The sequence below is a fragment of the Momordica charantia genome (assembly GCF_013281855.1).
Source record: "Momordica charantia cultivar OHB3-1 chromosome 9 unlocalized genomic scaffold, Mcharantia_2.0 BLBB01000009.1, whole genome shotgun sequence".
NCBI classification, from domain to species: domain Eukaryota; kingdom Viridiplantae; phylum Streptophyta; class Magnoliopsida; order Cucurbitales; family Cucurbitaceae; genus Momordica; species Momordica charantia.
Genome location: NW_028275167.1, coordinates 18,023,031 through 18,031,415, shown reverse-complemented (window position 1 = coordinate 18,031,415; position 8,385 = coordinate 18,023,031).

The following is an 8,385-nucleotide window of genomic DNA, read 5'->3' as shown; positions in this document are numbered from 1 at the left end:
TTTAGACGGCTGGAAATTTTGTATTAATTATTTCGTTTGTCTATTGTTGGTTAGGTGGTGAATTGACGCAAGATATAGGAGCATAGCAGTGGGTAAGTAGCACCAGGGGGCGTGTGCGTGCGTTATTTAGTGTTAACGGAGTAGTTTTGTGTTGATTTTTAGTTAAAATAATTAATTTCGTGTATGTAGGAATTGCTAGTCTTGGTTTTGAGGGCTTCTAATGATAGTGTCGAGTTTCGTGTTACTATTTTTATTGTTAGACATTATAAAAATGCATGGCTTATTATTGTTGGAGGGGATTGGTCTTTTGTGATTATTGTGGTTGGGAGTAATTGTCCTATGACGTTTGTGAACAGGTCGAAGATGAAATACACGTGCTGATAGCCTGTTATACAGTTTTTTTTATTATTTTGTTTTTTTTGTTGGAAGCTGTTGCGTTAGTGTTTTGTTTGGTATAATGAAAAGCATGCTGGTAAATTGTGCTGTGAATTGAAATTTGGATGACGTGCTTATAGGTTGTCTTGGGAGGATTAGTGGAAATTGTCAAGAGTGATGTGATGGGTTAGTGGTTCGTTAACCTGTGGGTCGTCTGAAGAGAAATTGCATACTAGTCGCTTGCTTACGCAAAGCCTTGAGTGGATGCCTTGGGGATAAATGGCAAGGCCGAACCTCAGGTTTCTGTATAGGAGTATTGGGGTCTTGGGGATAAATGTCAAGAACCAATACGTCGGGTAGTCATCGGTACCTTGGGGATAAATGTCAAGGACTGGTGCACAGTTCAAGGCCTTGGGGATAAATGGCAAGGCCGAACGCCAAGTTTCTGTAGAGAAGTATTGGGGTCTTGGGGATAAATGTCAAGGGCCAATACAACTCGAAGAGTTAGACTTGGAGGACTAACGTAAACTGATGCTTATGAGTAACAGTTCAAGACCTTGGGGATAAATGGCAAGGTCGAACACCAAGCGTGGTAGAGGGAGGTCGGTATCTTGGGGATAAATGTCAAGAGCCGTTACGCCTCGAAGAGTTAGACTTGGAGTACCAACATAGAGGGTAGAGCGAATGCTAGCTCAAGTGAGGCAGGGGCTAGTGAGTCGTGTGGTTGGAGTCTCAGAAAATCCCGACGTTAAGCTGCTTGTACGGTAAGGTTAATCTGCTGTTATCATTCATTGCTGCCTATCTGTTGTTTGCTATTGTTTTGATGTGGTTGTGATTACTAGCATGCTGTTGTCTTTAGTTCGGGAGGGCTACTTACGGAGTATTTTATGTACTCACCCCCCTCTACCTTATTTGTTTCAGGTGTGAACAGGGCTGACCGTGGTGATGACATGGAGGACGTTTGACTGAGGAGGGATCACTAGCTGTGTTGGTTAGGATAGTGAATAATGTCGTGCATTGCAGACATCGTTAAAATCTTTTTGCTATGAAATAACAGGGGAATTATACATTGGGTTAACTCATAGGACACTTTCTTTTATTGTTTTACGGATATTTTTACTATTCGAACTACTGATGTATTTTGGATTACTAGACAAAACAATTATTTTCTTTTGATTGGATTCCTGACCACTAAGGCGGGTATTATTTTCTGGACATTCCATTATTGTGTACCTCCATTTTGTATGTTGCATTAAGAGAACATTACATTTTTCATTACCTTAAATAGGAGGGTTCAATAAGCGTTATAGGGCTGTTACCTCGTTAAACGTATCAGAAATTCGGGTCTTTACATAATGTCTGTGTATTTTTTCTTGTTTTTATTTTTTGGTAAAAAAAAACTTGGAATTAGATTTAAAATTGTTCTCGCTAATTTATTTTAGAGTTCAATTATTAATGGAATTTGTTTCACTTCTTTTATTTTATTTTTATTTGAAAGAAAATGGCTTTAGATTGAATTTGTGTGAGGTTGGAATCAAAAAGTTTAGGATTGTTAGACTTGTGATTTTATTGTGATATATTTAATTTTTCTTATAAATTCGTACTTGCACTTGTTGAATTATATTAATGTTGTATTATTACTTTTGAATAGGAAAACTTATGGATAATAGTTGGATAAAAAATCCAGATAGGTTAAGTAAAGAATATACAGAAGGAATTAGGTCATTCGTTCAATTATCGAAGAAGAATCTCGATAAAAGAGGGTTCACAGGTTGCCCATGTAGGAAATGTCGAAATTTACAATAGAAACGACCATGTGATGTCGAAGGTCATTTGTACTCACATGGAATATATCCTTATTATAGGATATGGACTTTCCATGGGGAAACTAGAGAGTTGCATTCTAATAGAATACGTACAAATGTGGACCAAAACACAGAGCAGGACCAAGGAGTTTGTGAGATGTAAAATGATTTGACAAGTGAGAGATACACTGAGTTTAACGAAGAAGGACACTTAGTTATGGGTGAATCAAGTGATCACAATAGGCAAGCTCAAAATACTAAGTTTTAATCAATGTTTAATGAAGTTGACCAAGAATTATACCCTGGATGTATGAAATTTTCGGTATTAACATTAATGGTTAAGTTAATGAATATCAATGTACTTAATCTATGGAGTAATAAGTCCTCATTTGATATGTTATTGCAATTACTTAAAGAAGCTCTTCCTAATGATTGTAAAATTCCAGAGTTTTATTATGGTACAAAGAAGATGTTATGTGATTTGGGCTTAGAATATGAAAAAATAAATGCTTGCAAGAATGATTTTATCTTATTTTGGAAATAAAATGAGCAAGCTGATGTTTGGACACAATACAACGAACCTCGTTACAAAATAGACAAGGAGAAAGGAAAAAAAATTCCACAGGAAATTCTAAGGCATTTCCCATTGATACCTCGATTGCAAAGATTATATCTGTCTAAGCATGCATCACGAGAAATGACATGGCATAAGGAAAAAAGACTAAACGTAGAAAGGGTTTTACGAGATTCAGCTGATGCTGAGACGTGGAAAGATTTGATAGAAAACATTCTTGGTTTGCAAAAGATTCAAGGAATGTAAGATTGACCTTGGCCACTGATGGATTTAATCCATTTGGAAACATGAATGTACCATATAATACGTGGCCAGTAATATTGATTTCATATAACTTGCACATTTGAAAATGCATGAAAGAATCATTTTTTTTCATGTCATTACTTATACCAAGTCCAAAATCTCTAGGAAAAGAGATAGACGTTTATTTGCAACCATTGATAAATGAATTGAAATAATTGTGGTCTACCGGTGTAGATACGTATGATGTATGTAGTATAATAACAAACTCTTGTCACACGAGACCTCTGGTAGAAAACACGTGTCTTTTATGTAAGTGCTGTAATTTTTCTTTCTTGTAAATAATAGGAAATTAATTGATATTGGGTATTAGAGAAAAGAATCCATAACAAAAAAGGGGAATGGGTTGAGGGTCGTGTATGTGAGAAAAAAAGGCTGAGAGAATTCCAGGGAGAAGGGTATTTGAGACTCTGTTTTCTTCTTCAATTTGAGTCTGCTACAAATACTCTGTAAAGGCTGATTTCTGGTTTGATTAAGCCTTTGATTGGAAGATGATCAGGTAATCAAGACCTTGCTGAAACAAATATCAAGGGAAGTGACTCAATGGATGTAGATCAAATTTTGGATCGAACCAAATTGTTTGTTGTTCTTTCTTTCTCTTTTTTTTTTGTTGTTTTAAATTTGCTTTACTGCTTTGAATGTGAGTGTTCTAAAATCTGATCGAATTTGGTCATTTTGTTCATTGTTGAAACGATTTTGAATTAAAAATTACATATTGGTCAAGTCTCAAGATTCGACACAAACTTGATGTCATGCATATTGAGAAGAAGATTAGTGATAATGTCATGGTCACATTATTAAATATCAAAGGAAAACCAAAGGATATTGTGACCTCTTTACCTCGGCATCCCCCTACGACCCGACCGTGTCACCGTCTAGTTCGAGCTACTTAGAAGAGCGTAGACTATCCCTACAGACCAACACGAGTCCTTTCAGCATCTTTGTCCTCACACACATGCTTCCTAGTAAAGCAACTAGGAGGTCACCCAGCCGAAAATTGCTCGAGGTCAAGCACGCTTAACTTTGGAGTTGTTGCGATTGAGTTACCGAAAATGAAGCTGCAACTTGTTAGTATAGTAGTAACTATCATTTCTTTGAAGTTTTCTTAACCATACTTTCTATGGTCTTAGGAACCCTCTCATTCAAATGTGGTATTGGTTCATTCTAGTCGAACGTTACATGTCCACCAGCTTCTACTTTAGTTCATCCCCGAACCACATCGTACTGGGAGCACGTAAAGATTTAATGAAGTTGAACATACGTAAAGAATTACATCTTCAACATGTTGGGAAGAAATTGTTAAAACTGAATACTAGCTACACGTTAACATTGGAAGAAAGAAAGAAGTTCTGTAGCTTTTTGAAGACCGTCAAATTCCTTATAGTTTTGCATCGAACATTTGAAGAACTGTTAGAGTTAAAGACGAAAAAATACATAGTTTGAAAAGTCATGATTCACATGTGTTGCTTCAAAGACTTTTACCAGTGAGTGTTCATCCATTTTTGCCCAATGATATTAGTAGAGCTATTGCAGAATTGTTGAATTTCTTCAAAAACTTGACTGCGAAAGCACGGAAAGTTGAGACTTTGAATAAGTTACAAGATGCAATTGTATTGATTCTTTGAAACTTTGAGAGAATATTCCCTCCGGCGTTCTTTGATGTCATGGTTCATCTAGCTGTGCACTTACCCAAATAAGCCAAACTAGTAGGACTTGTCAATTATAGTGGGATGTATCCGACTGAGAGGTATGCTTCTTTCTTTATATGTGTTGCTTCAAAGTATATCTAGTGATATAAACTAATTAATATCACATATTATTATAGGAGTTTGAGAACATTGAAACAATATGTAAAAAAATAAAGCTCGGCCTGAGGGTTCCATAGTAGGCATTGACATTCTGCTCAATGTACCTTGATGGAATTGAGACAAAATTCAGTAGGTCAAATCGAAATGATGACATGTTGGACCCAAAAAACTCAAAGACACATCTTCCTGTAGTTCACAATTGAAAAAACTATTGCCTACTGAGTTACGAAAGGCGCATTAGTACTTTCTAACCAATTGTGAAGCAGTGGATTCATATAGACGGTAGGAACTTTCATGTACTAATAGTCGGTAAGTTTATTTCAAATGTAATTCAATGTTAGTTTCGTTTCACAGAGAACATGAATTAGAGTTACAACGACAAGACAATGGTAATTTAGCTAGTTTGCATGAAGTATTATTTCCAGATTGGTTTGAAAGAAAAGTAAGTTATACTACATCAAAATTTTGTACATCATCTATCCATTATGGTTCATTATTTCCATAATGACCTTTAGTCTTGTAAAATATGCCTGTAGATGAGATCAGAAGTTTCTTCAAATTTGAATGTTGTTGTGCACGAGTTGAATCCACTAGCATGTGGTCCTGGTATTTCAATTCGTTCTTATAATGGTTGTGTTACGAATGAAGTTAAATTTAACTCAATAGAGCGAGATGATCGGTGGACAATACAAAATAGTGGAGTATGTGTAATGGGTGGACATAATATTGAGTTATCTGATTTTCAAAGCGTCGTTAAAGAAATTATTAAGTTGAGCTACATTAATAGAAAACGAGTTCTTCTATTCAGGTGTGATTGGTATAATACGAATGCTAGGAAGAATTGTATTCGTCAAGACCATAGTTTTACGAGCACAGACACATGCCATTCGTGGTACCAAGACGAATCGTTCATACTTGTCTTTAAAGCACAACAAGTATTCTATGTTGATGATCTCAAATTAGGTTCTACATGGAAAATAGTTCAAAAAATTGAACACATACATTTATGGGATGTGCCTGAAATAGAAGAAGTTGATGTATGTGAAGGAGTTCTAGATGAATGTGAAGTTGGAGAAGTGGATCCCGAAGCACAAACATTTTATAGAGCTGATATATATGCAGAATAAATTTGAGGTGGACCTTACTGTTAAACATCACTTCGATTATATCAAGTATGAGATCAAGACTCACTACAAAGATTATCAACATCGCTTACATAAGCACTATCTTTAATTTGAAGATCCAGCAACGGCTCGACAACGACCATATGGAAGAATTACACAAGATGTTAGGATATATGTTGTGTGATAGATGAGAAACTAGTGAATGGAATGTAACTAATAACTAAAGTTTGTTACTAATGATTAGAAATAGTGATATATATATTTATTCTTGTTGTAGGCAAAGTATGTGAGAAACAAAATTAGTCGAAGTAAACTACCATTTAATCATCGTGCTAACCCAAAATCATTTTTATCCCATCTAGAAGACAAGGTGCGAAGTTGTTGTTTGTGGTAGTATAATGTATGCTTTGCTTATTATTATTAATATTAATAACGAATTGGAATAGAAAAATGAAGATGGGACGTATTTGAGCCATTCCGAATTGTTTTTCGCAACACACTGTCATCCGACGAAGGGTTAGACCGACAAAGCCGCTTGTATTGCATATGTAAGTACTCATTTTAATAATGTAAATTTAATGGTAATATTCATTTCGAATTATAACTTAATATTTTGTTGTGGTAGGAAAATATGGTGAAGTTGGTAGAAAAAGCAAAAGAATATGGTAAAGAATTAAGTGATCAAGATGCTATGGAAATAGTGCTTGGCAAACGATCATCTTACACGAAGTGGATGGGGTATAGTCCAAAGCCACCAAGTCAGAAACAAGTAGCAGGATACTCTTAGGAATATGTTCAGGCTTTGAAGGCTAGACTTGCAAAAACAGGAGAGTTATTGCAAACTCAACGCGAAGAAATGTAGACATTGGTTGACATGCAACGTCAAGAATATGAAAGAAAATTTAGCAATATGGAAGATCTTTTTCGGAGATTTACTGAAGGAAGAGGAATGTGCATTTCTAAAGAGGGTGCATTAATGTTGGAGATTGAAGGGATAAAGTATGCATTTAGGGGAAGGGGTGTATTGAATCTACTTTTGTTTCAATCGTTGTTGGCAGTTTAAAGTTTATTGTTAGATATTGAATTGTTGAATGCCTATAATTGTTGTTGGAGCTTCAAATATTTCAATGTTGAGTTTGTGTTTGATGTTGGAGACAGAAACTTATATGTTGTTGTTGAAACTTTAAATATTATGCTTCAAACCTCTTGCTTTGCTTGTTTAAATTTGATGTTCTAGATTTAACTGTTGAATACCTATAATTATGTTGTTGGAACTTCGAATATTAAAGTTGGTGCTTCTATTACTAGTGTTATTTTTTTACCAACGATTTTATTTTTAGTTTGCTAATAATGTTGATCACATGCAATTATCTTTGCAGGATTGAAAACATAGCAGCTCCCCACTCGATCTCGTCCCCAAAATGGTAGGAATTTAGTCGGTGACTCAGACCAGTCTCACTCATACAGATCAAAGAACGAGCCCTCACGGGCAGGAGTCTATAACTCACTCAGGATTGAGAATGTGTTGCCTGGTCATGTTATAAAATATCAATCTGTTAGTCAACGGCGTTACATCTAAAGAATGACTATTTCGCGGTCCTGTCTTATACAAACTCATTGTATAGGATACCCCACTTGCATGTCTCCACACGAATGACCTGGATCGGGTCGTCTGTAACATTTATAAATTGGGTCGTATCCATAGTGTTACTAAGATAAGGTACCCAGCCTTATCTGTATATTATGGTAGTTATTCCCGATACATTATCCACTCGTATATCAAGGGTATATCAAATATATACTCAGTATATATACTGTCCCGATTACATGATAATAACCTTAGATGTTTAGTTTATTGGATTTGGACAATTCAATGCTATAAATTCAACAACAAATTGATTGAATATGAAACCATAACTTTATTGAATATAAATTTGTTTTTACATAAATCCAAACTACGAGTTTAGGGCAACATATCCAACAGTGTCGTGCTTCACGGATTAGGGCTTTTCTCTTATTACCCCACTACCCACCATTAGGTTCACAAAAAATGGTGTTGATGACTGCAGACCTTTTTTGGTTAATTTCTCTCTTTTTCAGTGTGGCGACCTATCTCTATCACCTTTGTCAGTTCAATCGTATTTTCTTTTTCCTTGTGAAGAAAAAGTGTCATTCTTTCCCACGTACATCTTCAGATGACACCGTCGGATCAGGTTCTCAACTTGGTCCCTCAGGTCGAAGAACTGCGAAGTGTTATGACCATGATTCCGATGGAATCTACAGTACTTAATTCGATTCCTCTTATTTGGACTCGGCTTCATTTTTTCAGGCCTCTCTAACATATATATAAATCACTGTTTTCAATATTCGCCAAAATTTCGGCTAGCGGTATGGTGAGC